The following is a 13,550-nucleotide window of genomic DNA, read 5'->3' as shown; positions in this document are numbered from 1 at the left end:
ACCCCCTTGATGTCAGTGAAAAACGGGATTTGACAGCTCTCATGTACCATCAAACCAAGGAAGATCTGTCAAATTATGAGAGCCAATATATTACCTTGCTCATTGACTGAAGTCTGCTGAAACCAGGAATAGCAAGTATTTTTTAATTTTTTGTTGCATTATAATCTCTTTGTAATGTTTTCTGTAAATATTTTTATTTTGCACCATTTTATACGTTTTTATTAGTAAACTAAATTTTTAAAAATGTTAAAACTGTCTCTATTGCTCTAACTTAAACCTAAAGAATCTCTGTCTCTTGAAGAGTGCTACTGTAGTATAAATCTCTGAATATACAGTGGGTACGGAAAGTATTCAGACCCCCTTAAATTTTTTACTCTTTGTTATATTGCAGCCATTTGCTAAAATCATTTAAATTCATTCTTCTTCCTCATGAATGTACACATAGCACCCCATACTGACAGAAAAACACAGAATTGTTAACATTGTTGCAGATTTATTAAAAGAAGAAAAACTGAAATATCACATGGTCCTAAGTATTCAGACCCTTTGCTGTGACACTCATATATTTAACTCAGGTGCTTTCCATTTCTTCTGATCATCCTTGAGATGGTTCTACACCTTCATTTGAGTCCAGCTGTGTTTGATTATACTGATTGGACTTGATTAGGAAAGCCACACACTTGTCTATATAAGACCTTCCAGATCACAATGCATGTCAGAGCAAATGAGAATCATGAGGTCAAAGGAACTGACTGAAGAGCTCAGAGACAGAATTGTGGCAAGGCACAGATCTGGCCAAGGTTACAAAAAGATTTCTGCTGCACTTAAGGTTCCTAAGAGCACAGTGGCCTCCATAATCCTCAAATGGAAGACGTTTGGGACGACCAGAACCCTTCCTAGAGCTGGCTGTCCGGCCAAACTGAGCTATCGGGGGAGAAGAGCCTTGGTGAGAGAGGTAAAGAAGAACCCAAAGATCACTGTGGCTGAGCTCCAGAGATGCAGTCAGGAGATGGGAGAAAGTTGTAGAAAGTCAACCATCACTGCAGCCCTCCACCAGTCGGGGCTTTATGGCAGAGTGGCCCGACAGAAGCCTCTCCTCAGTGTAAGACACATGAAAGCCCGCATGGAGTTTGCTAAAAAACACCTGAAGGACTCCAAGATGGTGAGAAATAAGATTCTCTGGTCTGATGAGACCAAAATAGAACTTTTTGGCCTTAATTCTAAGCGGTATGTGTGGAGAAAACCAGGCACTGCTCATCACCTGTCCAATACAGTCCCAACAGTGAAGCATGGTGGTGGCAGCATCATGCTGTGGGGGTGTTTTTCAGCTGCAGGGACAGGATGACTGGTTGCAATCAAGGGAAAGATGAATGCGGCCAAGTACAGGGATATCCTGGACAAAAACCTTCTCCAGAGTGCTCTGGACCTCAGACTGGGCCGAAGGTTTACCTTCCAACAAGACAATGACCCTAAGCACACAGCTAAAATAAAGAAGGAGTGGCTTCACAACAACGCCGTGACTGTTCTTGAATGGCCCAGCCAGAGCCCTGACTTAAACCCAATTGAGCATCTCTGGAGAGACCTAAAAATGGCTGTCCACCAACGTTTACCATCCAACCTGACAGAACTGGCAGAGGATCCCCAAATCCAGGTGTGAAAGACTTGTTGCATCTTTCCCAAAAAGACTCCTGGCTGTATTAGATCAAAAGGGGGCTTCTACTAAATACTGAGCAAAGGGTCTGAATACTTAGGACCATGTGATATTTCAGTTTTTCTTTTTTAATAAATCTGCAACAATGTCAACAATTCTGTGTTTTTCTGTCAGTATGGGGTGCTATGTGTACATTCATGAGGAAGAAGAATGAACTTAAATGATTTTAGCAAATGGCTGCAATATAACAAAGAGTGAAAAATTTAAGGGGGGTCTGAATACTTTCCGTACCCACTGTACCTGTCTGTGGTGATAGTGTGTGTTACAGACGTTTTATTTTAAAATCATAATTGTATTGCTAATCTTGTGAAAGTTTCCAACTCTTTTGGTAAAAGTCGGTGGTGGCAGTTTAACCACTTAAGCCCCGGAGGATTTGGCTGCTCAAAGACCAGGCCCTATTTTGCGATTCGGCACTGCGTAAATTTAACGGACAAATGCGCGGTCGTGCGATGCTGTACCCAAATTAAATTGACTTCCTTTTTTTTCCACAAACAGAGCTTTCTTTTGGTGGTATTTGATCACCTGTGCGATTTTTACTTTTTGCGCTATAAACAAAAAAAGAGCAACAATTTTGAAAAAATAACAATATTTTTTACATTTTTTCAAATGAAATTTAAAAAAAAATGTAAAAATCAAAGTTTTTTAACATTTTAGGCCAATTTGTTTTCTGCTACATATTTTTAGTAAAAAAATCGCAATTAGCATATTTTGATTGGTTTGTTCAAAAGTTATTGCGTTTACTAACTGCGGCAAAGATTTATGTCATTTTTATTGTTTTTTTTTTAAACTAGTAATGGCGGCAATCTGCGATTTTTTTTCTTGCGGAACTGCGACTTTGCGGCGGACTTATCGGACCCCTGACTGACATTTTTGACACTTTTGAGGGTACCAGTGACATTACTACAAGTAAATATGCACTGTTACTGTAAAAATGACATGGCAGGGAAGGGTTTAACTTTACTGGTGATCAAGGGGTCCCTAGGGGAGTGATTCTAACTGTGGAGGGGGGGGGGCGTGGCTTGTGATGTAATCACAGAGACATATGAACCTACATTGCAGGATCGCATAGCCTCTGTGATTACTTTAGTGAGAATGACAGACGGCTGTGTTTACATCAGCCGTCTGTCCTTCTCCCTCTCCTGCGGGAGATTGCGAGTGGTCACAAGCGCTGGCTCCCCAGGGAACGAGCGGGGGTGGGAGCGTGCGCTCGCCCCCTACAGGCTTGTGAGCGAGCGACGTACCCCTACGTCACTTTGCTTGTAAGGGGCTGACTGCCACAAGTAGTTAAAGGGTTAATTGCTTATTAACTTAACGCAGTGACAATCACTCTCAATCTGTTGGCACTTTTGTGGTCCTGCAAGCTGGAAATCCTTGTGCAGGGTGAGGCTGAGAGTGTCATTGTTGCATATCAGTAGCAGCGTGGTGTGAGATTGACCAGACCTTTGCCTCAAGTTGGGTAGAAGATCAAGGGTCTGACAGTACTTAGATTACTTTTTTGGTAACGAAGTAACGTAACTAGTTACAATACTAATATTGGTAACTACACTACTTTACTAGGCTATAGGAGGTAACTACACTACTTTACTAGGCTATAGGAGGTAACTACACTACTTTACTAGGCTATAGGAGGTAACTACACTATTTTACTAGGCTATAGGAATGCGCTTTCCTGCGTTACCCAAGATGTGCGATACAATCGTTATTTCGAAGAATAGAGAGGGATGAAGTTTATGACTTTTTGTTGCACTTTATGTTTTATTCTTTTTTTTCAGCTTTTGTTCTCATGTTTCCCAAAGCCTGTATTTATACAATAAACTCTATGCAGAAAGAGTGTCATGTATCTTCTTCTACACGGTCAATTAAGAAAGAGGACAGTAAAGTAATAAGTAGTGAAGTTACTTTTCAAATGCAGTAACTAGTAAAGTAATCTTGTTATAATTTACAGAAGTAACTAGTAACTAGTTACATTTTTTGAGTAACTACCCCAACACTGGTGTTTAGTATCACTTTAAGTCCAATCCGAAATTGGTGATATGATAGATGAAACAAGTTTTTGTTTTTCTTCCTGAAGACATTAATATTTTTTCTCTGGACCTGTGATGGCCAAGGGCAAGGTTAAAGAGCTAAAATAGTTTCTCTGATCCTTCTTCTTGAACCTGAGATAGTAAAACACATGATGACCAGATTGTAATAATAAAGGATTGAGAGATGTTAGAAGAATAGCACTCTGACATTTTGAAGCATTTGTTTTTGATAACGTAGTGTCTTGAAAAGGTTCTCTTACTAATCCTGAGGATTTGTGACATCTTGGCTGTGTGCTTTTATTCACACAGGTCATGACTGATTATGATTTGTGGAAAGGCCACATAGTCCACTCCCTTTTATTAAAAAAAAAAAAAAAAAAAAGATCTAAGCTTATCAGGCTGTTATTTGTTTAATTATATAATTTTTTCCATGTACATCACTCAGCAAGGCTTAAATCCCAGCAACCGCAGAATATCTTCTCTTTAGTCCTCTACTAGACTCACTGATCCAATGGTTTTAGCTGCCTGATCATTTTTTCAACCATTGACACCAATAATACTCCTAGATCAGACCACTAACATACAGTATCATATACCTTCTCCACTGACCACCAATGCATGGGGGCCCTTCTCTACTGACCACCAATGTAAGAAGCGCCTTCTTAACTCACCAATAATTTAGGGGGTAAATAATGTATGTTATGCTCAATTGGTTTGGCCTTTTCTGTTCAGCAGTACTTCAGAATGATACAGTAACTAAATACTAGTATATTTTGTACATACCTAGCTGGGTTATAGATAAGTGGGGATAAGGGTGTTCAAACCCCCTAGAGCAGGGGTGCCAAACTCAATTTCATCAAAGGGCCGCATAAGCAGTATGATTGCCCTCAAAGGGCCAGTTGTATCTAGGGTGCACTACATACAGAGTGCAGAGATCAGGAGTGCATTAGGTACAGAGTGTACAGTTAGGGGTGCACTATGCACAGTGTGCAACCCACCCCCAACCAAAGTTTTCTTGCATCTCTCTCTCCTACCTGGCCTGGCTCTAGTATCTGTAGGAGGCTCTGGCTCGCCTTTCAAAGAGGTCGTTCTCTCACTCAGCTTCTGAAGTTCTGTCCCTGCCATTAGTGCATGCAGGGATTTGTTACTTTTGTTGTGTTTGCAACTTGCAAGTGACAGCGGAAAGCGGAGAACCAGAGCCGGAGGTGGTAGAATAGTTTCACCATGTTTCGGCTGTGGAACTGGATGCGAGGACCACTTATTAAGGCCTGGATGGCCAGATTCAGCCTGCGGGCATTGTGTTTGACATGTGTGCCCCGTGTCTGTAGCATGGGAATCACACTGTGGCTTACACCCTGAAGCCAACCAGTATTTTTTGCTGGGAGTGACTGCCCGACAAGCTGATGATGATGACCTTAACCTGGTAATAGCCCATTATGCCATCCCTTCCTAGCACTGCTAACCCCATGCTTTTCCACTAGCCAGAGTGGAAGAGGAGGCTAAAGGGCAAGCCAGCCAAGTCACCAGAGGGGTAAGTGATTAAATATGTATGTGTATACAGTGTGTGTGTGTGTATGCATGTGTATACAATTTGTATATGAGTTTACAATGTGTATACACTGATCAGCCATAACTTTATGACAGCTGACAGGTTAACCGATTAATATTGATTTTCTCGTTACAATGGCATCTGAAAGTCAGCGGGATATATTAGGCAGCAAGTAAACATGTTGTCACTGAGGTTTATGAGTTAAAAGTAGAAAAAATGAGCATCACAGTTTGATGTGTATAGGGCTGTGTAGCCAAGACCGTTCAGGGTGCCCATGCTGATCCGAGTCCACAGCCAAAAGCGCCCACAGTGGATAAATGAGCATCAGAGCTGGACCAAGGAGAAACGGAAGAAGGTAGTCTGGGCTGATGAATAACGTTTTCCTTTATCAATAAAAATATTATTTTGCGCTTTTCGTGAAAAGGGTACACAGAGCAGCTCCCACTTAACATCAGAAAATTGGATGTCAGAATCTATATATACACATATAATGAGTGCGTATACACATAGAAAAAAGTCCACAAACATCAAATGAAAACATCAGTGATTTTCAAATCTTCTAAAAACAATAAAGTCCAGTAACAAGTGAAAACATTCAAATATTCAGCAACTCCGTGAATTTATATTGAACAGACGACCAAAACACTCGTGCCCTTCACCACAAATAAGGTGGACCTTTTACCAAATATGACATATCCCCACCACAGAGATCAGCCAGGCATATAATCAACCCCCCCCCCATAGTGCACGTACTATTGATGTTAGGCCGACTGGTCTGTAGTTTCCAAGTATGTACTGTATCTCATCCCTTTTTTGAATATTGGTAACACATTCGCTTTTTGCCAGTCAGCTGGTACCATTCCGATCAGTAAGCTGTCCTTATAAATTAGGAATAATGGTCTAGCAATAATAACCTGGCTTCTTGGCGGACTCTAGAGTGAAAGGCATTTGGTCCTGGTGATTTATTCACATTAAGGTTTTCCAGGTTCTTTTTTCAGTTAGCCATAATGGAGAATTCCGTGCTATGTTCATAACAATACCGTCTTGTCTATTATACCCCTCCTTTCTCTAAAAATCCAAGAGGAATGTATTTAACACAGTTGCCTTCTCCCTGTCACTTGTAACCAAATTCCACTGACAATCCTTTAAAGGGCCAATATGCTCCCGCTTTAATTTTTACTAATAATACTAATTAATATTCTTTTTAAAAATGCTTGGGATTCTTTTTACTTTCTTCCACTATGTGTCTCTTATGATCTTTTTTTGCTGCCCCGATCGCGCTTTCACATTTCTTTTGTAGTACTGGAATGCTGATGGTGACCCCTTGGTTTTATATTTTCTAAAGGATAATTTCTTTCTCTTTATTATACCTTTTTACACTCAAGTCACCCAGGTTTGACTTTAGTTCTTTGATATTTGTTGCCCATTGGAATACACTGGCAGATGCCATTAAATATTATGTTCCTAAAGCACTCCCACTTTTCCTTAGTGGCTTTTGTGTCTAGAATATCCTCCCATTTAATGTTATGAAGTATGGAATGCAGTTTTGTTAAATACACCCGACCCCTGCACCGTGTATGTTACTTACACCAGACCCCTACACTATGTACATTACATACAACTGACCCTTGTAATATGTACATTACATATACCCGGCTTCTGAATTATGTAAAGTATAAACTCTTGACCCCTGCAATATGTACATTACACACACCTGACTGCTGCAGTCTGTGCGTTACCCACCCCTGACCCCTGCACTCTGCAGGTTACAATGTTTTTCACACTAAAGCAGTATTATAATGTGAATAGGTGATAGTTGAATCTGCTTGGGTTTGATTTGTCAAGGGCTAGCGGAATCTTGTTCAAGATTCGGTAAATCTGTTCTTAAAAGCGAATTCCACTTGGAGCATATCTTATTGCTGAATTACCGCCATTTTTAGGACTTATAGTCAAACTACTGTAAAAAAAAAGGCATGTGAAGCTAGGCATTGCAATAAGTAATGTATGCCAATGCAAATATATTTTTTTTAAAATTACCATACAGCGGGAGATGGTCTTCTCATGCAGCTTAGAGGGCAAGATTGAAAATACACAAATAGTTTAAATGACATGTTTGAGGTGCCTTAAAGTTATAAGTGGTGTTATAGCATGATTTTTACAAACTGTCTTAGTGACAGAGTACACTGGCAGTGCATAATTTTAATGTGGATTTTTTTTTTTCTTTTAAAATTAGTTGCAGTTGCATCAGCAACTCAAACAAACTGATTTCAATTTGAAAAGGGCTTTTTATCATGTAGGTTTGAATAGAGCGGTCATGATCCTCTTCTTACCAGGTCCCCCCACCAATGCTCCTGGCTCCTTCTCAGTGTGCCACCATAGGAAGCCCCTCCAAAGGTGACACATCTGCAGGCTCGATCCCAATCTGCGCTGCCTGTGTCCATAAACACAGACAGTGTATCTAAGCCCAGTCCCCTGCTTCCTCCTGACAGGATTTGACTGACAGCCTGTGAGAGCAGTGGGGGGAGGAAAGAGCCGCTGCAGGTGGGCACAGCACTGGATGGAGTGAGGGGGCATACTGCTAACCTTAATGCAAGGATGCATTTAACAATGTTTAGGCTTCAGAAACACTTTAAAAGGGGCCATATCACCATAAAATTAAAAAAAAAAAAAACAACTCCTGAAACAAAAGCCCATGCTAAAAAACAAAACAATAATAACGACAAAAAAAGCATCAAAGGGTTAGATTGCCCAAAGGGCTAGAAATTAGAATTAAAGTACATGTAGCACTGCCCCCTAGAGAGCTGCTGAGATTGACACTTTTCAGATTCCCTTGGGTTACCCGTAGCAACAGTCTATGAAACGTATCACTTTAAGTCCTTGGCTCAGTCAATAAACAGTACAGGGGATTTGGTTTTTGTGTTTTATTTGGAAATGGGATGGGAGAAGGGATGAGTGGGATGCTCCAACTTATGAACTATGCAAAAATCCTGAGGACATGCTGTAGTGTGTGCGGCAAGGCCGCTGCTTCACCTTGCCACTGAAGTGAAGATAAAGAATATGATTCTGATATAATTTCTCTTCAGGGTCCTAACTTGGCACCCCATTTCTCACTTATACAAAACGAGGATCAATGCGCTACCTGAGGAGTTCAATTTCAAGCCGACAAGACAATATAAATGTGAAAAGAAATTATTTTATACTACAAAATATATAGCGAAAAAGCTGCCAATCTAAATCGGTGTCCCCACCGTGAATTGTAAAGTGTATGGTGAAGTATGATCGGCGCTAATTCAAAGTGGTCAAATTAAAAAGAACTCTACAAACTAATGATCTGTGAATTGCTGTGGATGATTGTATATCTCCAAACAATAAAATTCTTGAAAAATAGATGAATAAAATAGTCTTGTGTGTAGTGAAAGTGATCCGCACTATTTAAAGGTGATCTAATTGTAGAAACTATTCAAAAAAATTTTAACAAACATAACTTTCCCCAAAATCGATAAGCAAAATTGTACTGTGTATGGTGTAAATGATCGGCGCTATTCCAAAATGATCAAATGATAAAAATCTGTGGATGACTGTGAACAAGATGTATAGCTCCAAATGTGAGTAGATAAACAAAATCAATAAAGCAATGAACCGTGAAACGAATATAAATGATTATCAAATAAATGTCCAAAAAAATGTGTATATAACAAGTCCCAAAAAGATCAACAATGCAATCAATGGAGTGGATAAAACTGCTGGGCTGTGACTCTGTGAATAAAAACGAAACAAAGTCCCAAAATGCACAATCCTGAAACGTGGATCCTATTACTGTGAATGAATCTTCAAACAAATATGTAAATCAATCAATCGGGGATTGTGCGGTTTAACAATCTAGATACCGATCCAATCTCCAATGAAAAAGGTGTGTAGTGGCCGCTTACCTCTAGCACATACTTCATGCACATGTGTGTAATCTCAAAATGAAGATTCTTTGCTCCCTAGCAGGCTTCCGACTGCGATCCTCTCCGGCAGACCTGTGATGACAGATGACCGCAAACACGCTGATCTCCCGTGTGATTTGGATCCTCCGGTGTGTGATACGATCATTCAAAGCAGTTCACATCCCTTGATAAAGTCACGTGCGTAGTGATGCAACGCGTCGGGAGGAGCCAGGTGACGTCAGGTCCGTGTTCACGGCCGGAACCGGAAGTTCTACATTGTATCGCTTTCAGCGTTCTGTTTGTTTGCTTTATTTTATTCTGATGTAAGTGTATCCTTTTTTTCAATTAAACTGGTATTGAAGTTACTGCACCATGAGCGTTTCATTTTATATCCCCATGAGGCTGAACTGCTTTGAATGATCGTATCACACACCGGAGTATCCAAATCACGCGGGAGATCAGCGTGTTTGCGGTCATCTGTCATCACAGGTCTGCCGGAGAAGATCGCAGTCGGAAGCCTGCTAGGGAGCAAAGAATCTCCATTTCTCACTTGCTGTGTGTGCTAGCTCCTGTCCGCTGACTCTCCCTGGAGTGGTCCCTTCCTGGGCAGACCCCTGGTAAGCTTCCCGGTACTCACAAACACTGTTTTTCACTGGGTTGCTCTGCCTTCAACTCCGCTTGTCAGCATCCACTGGACCTCCTGGCTCAGCACCACATGTCTGGCTCACTAGGCCGACCTCCTGTGACCACCTTCCATACAGACAGGAGGAGAGACAGCCATCACTCTCCTCCTGGGACCTGGCTTTCTGCCCAAAGATCCCCTGCCACATGTGCCCTTGGCTTTTATAACATATCCTGGGATGCACCACTGTAGTACCAACCCACTGGGATAGTTACAAAAGCCTGTATGTCACTGGCTGGGTTTCCTCCACTGTCTAACAGGCTCCCCTATTGGATACAGTGGGGACACTCCCTCAGCTCAGATGAATCACACCCTGGACACATGCAACAGGCCTAACTACTGATCAGGCTCCCCTGATAAGCAGATGGAGCAAACTATGTTTTCTAGGAAGGTGCTACATACAGTTTCTAACTAACCCAAATCTTTGCCTATGCAGTTTGTCAGCTTTGCCTATGCTTTCCTTGCAACAGCTTCCTATACACAAACACTATAGCTGCTCTGTGTCCCTTCTTGTACAGCGAGGAAGCTAGCTTAACCAAAAGCCCTCCCATGAACTTTTCTATGTCTGCAGGCCTTGGGTCAAAGGCCATACAGCACATTATAGTTTCACATCAATTTACCAGAACCATGAATATCAAACCTGCAGGGTTTGCCTCAAAGCCATAGTGGTGGTGAACCCAGACCTCATCCCTAAATGTAGATTTTTTTGAACAATATGTTCTCTTGAATTACTGATTATTATTTATGATGGAGCTGATGTGAACATTGTGTGGATGCCAAAAGTTAAAGTATCCTTTTTCTACGTGGAAGACATGTTACCTATCCTGCATTCATTTCTGAATTTGCATAGCAATATAGAAATCTGAAAATGATTTTATCACACCTGAAAAACAATATTTGTATACCTGAATACCTGAGAAATAACCCCAAACCCTGGCCAAATTCTCAACCTGAACCGATTAATCACCAAAAGTAATCCATTCAACTTAACATAACTGTCTAATCTTAAACTGCACCTAACCATTATGTAAATTATCATTATTGATTAATTTATGATACCAATGCTTTTTACTGTCCACCAAAAACATAACATGGTACAATATTCCATGTCACCATGTTTAACATGGAAGCCAGATGGGACTTTATGTCTGGATATTCCAAAAATTAAATTGTTGTCTCTTTTCCTTAGGCAATCCTATAAATCTCTAAAGTAAAGGATTCCTAGGCCTTATATTCCCACAACTGGCAATAATTATGGTTTAGTCTTAGGTAACATTTTTTTTCTTAGTTGGAAACAGAGTGGTGAAGGACAACTAAGACTAGATGATAGAGTTTCAGAGTAAACTTGAATGCAGGCAATATTCAAAACTGCAGAGACAAATAAGTAAATCGCTATGGGGTGTCTGGTATTTGTCCAAATGTTAATGTGGGTGTGATACATATCATCTCTATACTTCTTGGACTCTAGGCACTCACTGGTGGGTGAAATGAATTTAGGGTAAACTGCGTGCAAGTACAAACATGCAGTAAAACTTATTTGAGGCAGGCTGAATCAGACTTTTATGCTTGCCTGCCACATTTCTTTGATTATAGCAATCTTATGATTAACATTAAAGTGACAAGGATATTATTGGGAAACTTCCATTCTTGGGAAAACAAGTAAAATATATACAGTTTATGCTTGTCATAAACAAAATGTTATACAATCTACAGAAACAAAATTGGGCTATGAGAATGTATAAATGTATACAAATTAGGTATTTTAGTAGATAGTATGCTAACCAAATAGTTAAATTCTAAGAAGCTGATTCAAAATGGATTTGATTGATTTAACATAGAAACTCAGAAAAATATAGCACTAGCGGTAGGTGTTTCTTGTTTATATTGCGTCATCAAAATAAAAATGATACACTGAAAGAACATCAAGGAATTCCTTCATACAGACCTAAACTTACAGCTAATGCCCCGTACACACGTGCAGATTATCTGAAGACTTTTGTCTGCAGACTTACCAAAACCATATAATATGAGGTCAAACCTAAACACTTTCAATTTGTATGCAATCTGACAGGCCCTTGCACTACATAGAAAAGGTAAATCTGAAGACAAAAGTCTTCAGATAATCTGCACGTGTGTACGGGGCATAACACATATACAGATGCCAGTTCTGTGTAACCTATGAATGTCATACATAAAAACAAGTAAATAGACTACGAACTTCCCATTGGATCTCCCATTGGGAATCCCTGCAAAAGCTGTTCCACAAGTGGTACTTTACTCCAGCTAGACTTGCCACAATATACCCCATCTCATCCCCATTATGCTGGAGAGGATGCCAAGAATACGGATCCCTTCAACACATTTGGTGGGACTGCACACTTATCAAACCTTACTGGCACTCTATCTCAACATTCCTCTCCTCCCTCTGCAACATACCCCTTCCATTATCCCCTCTGGATCTCCTCCTAGGACTCTGGATCCGTATTTGGCCCTGACAAATCAGAGTCCTAACAACACACATCCTAATAGCGGCTCGCCTTGCACTGGCGAAAGCCTGGAAATCTCCAAAAACACCCACGTTGGCGGACTCTATTATTTTACCGAACAATCACCTTCGAATGGAATTCGCTTTTGCTAAAGCCAACCTGACCACCGTATCTTTTTACAAGCAATGGGCACCATGGATCTCCGATCACAGGAGCGCCGACCTATGATTCGCTACTAGAAACAAACTTTATGATCTCTGAACCCCACATGCTCATATCTTCGTCAGTTGTTAACTTAGTCATACCCTCTACCAACCTGATGCAACCGTTTGGAGGTTATATTCACTCTTCTTTGTTTCTTTTCTTTTTTGTGTTTTTTTTTTACCAACCTGGCTACCCGTACCACTCCATTTCTGCTATAACTGGAAAGGGTAATGCATCCCTACGAATTGTAGGTACTCCTAAGACACTTGGAATATGTTTTGTTATGCCTTGCCGACAAATGGAAAACACCCCAACTGACCCCCCCTCATATCTGACTATCACTAGGTAAACAACGAGAATTCCATGCTACATAAATCCACCCACTTATACTCAGGGAGGGGTAGCCGGCTCCCAAGGTACTGTAGTCTCTTGGAATTTAAATATAGGAGGACCCACTCTCCCTTAGGCTGCATTCACACTTGAGCGTAGCATTTTCGCGCGTTTTTTTACTGCGATTTTTACCGCGGTTTTTACCACGATTTTACCACGATTTTCAGGCATTTTTTTCAGGCATTTTTGGAGGGAGGCATTGACATCTATCAAAAACGCTGGTAATCAGCCCAAAAAGAAGCTCATGTACTTTTTTCAGCTACGTTTTGCTTCAGGCGTTAAAACGCTCAGATGTGAACAGGGTCCATTTAAATGAATGGGGTTTTACTTGTTGGGCGTTTTGGAACTTTTTTTTTTAGTGTTTTTGGAGCTGAAAAATGGTCAAAAAAGCCCAGGTGTGAATGGAGCCTTATTGCCAGCAGGGCCTAGCCAATATGTTCATTACTAGTGTTTTGACTTTGTTCAGACTGATATATTGTTTATGTTTTCTTTTCCACTTATGTAAACAATGTGCAATTTTGACGCACCAACTGTTTGTACTTAATTTTCTTGCAAAATCCAAATAAAAATTTGGT

Source organism: Pelophylax lessonae (assembly GCF_965119305.1).
Source record: "Pelophylax lessonae genome assembly, chromosome: 5".
Lineage (NCBI taxonomy): Eukaryota > Metazoa > Chordata > Amphibia > Anura > Ranidae > Pelophylax > Pelophylax lessonae.
This window is presented reverse-complemented; position numbering follows the sequence as displayed.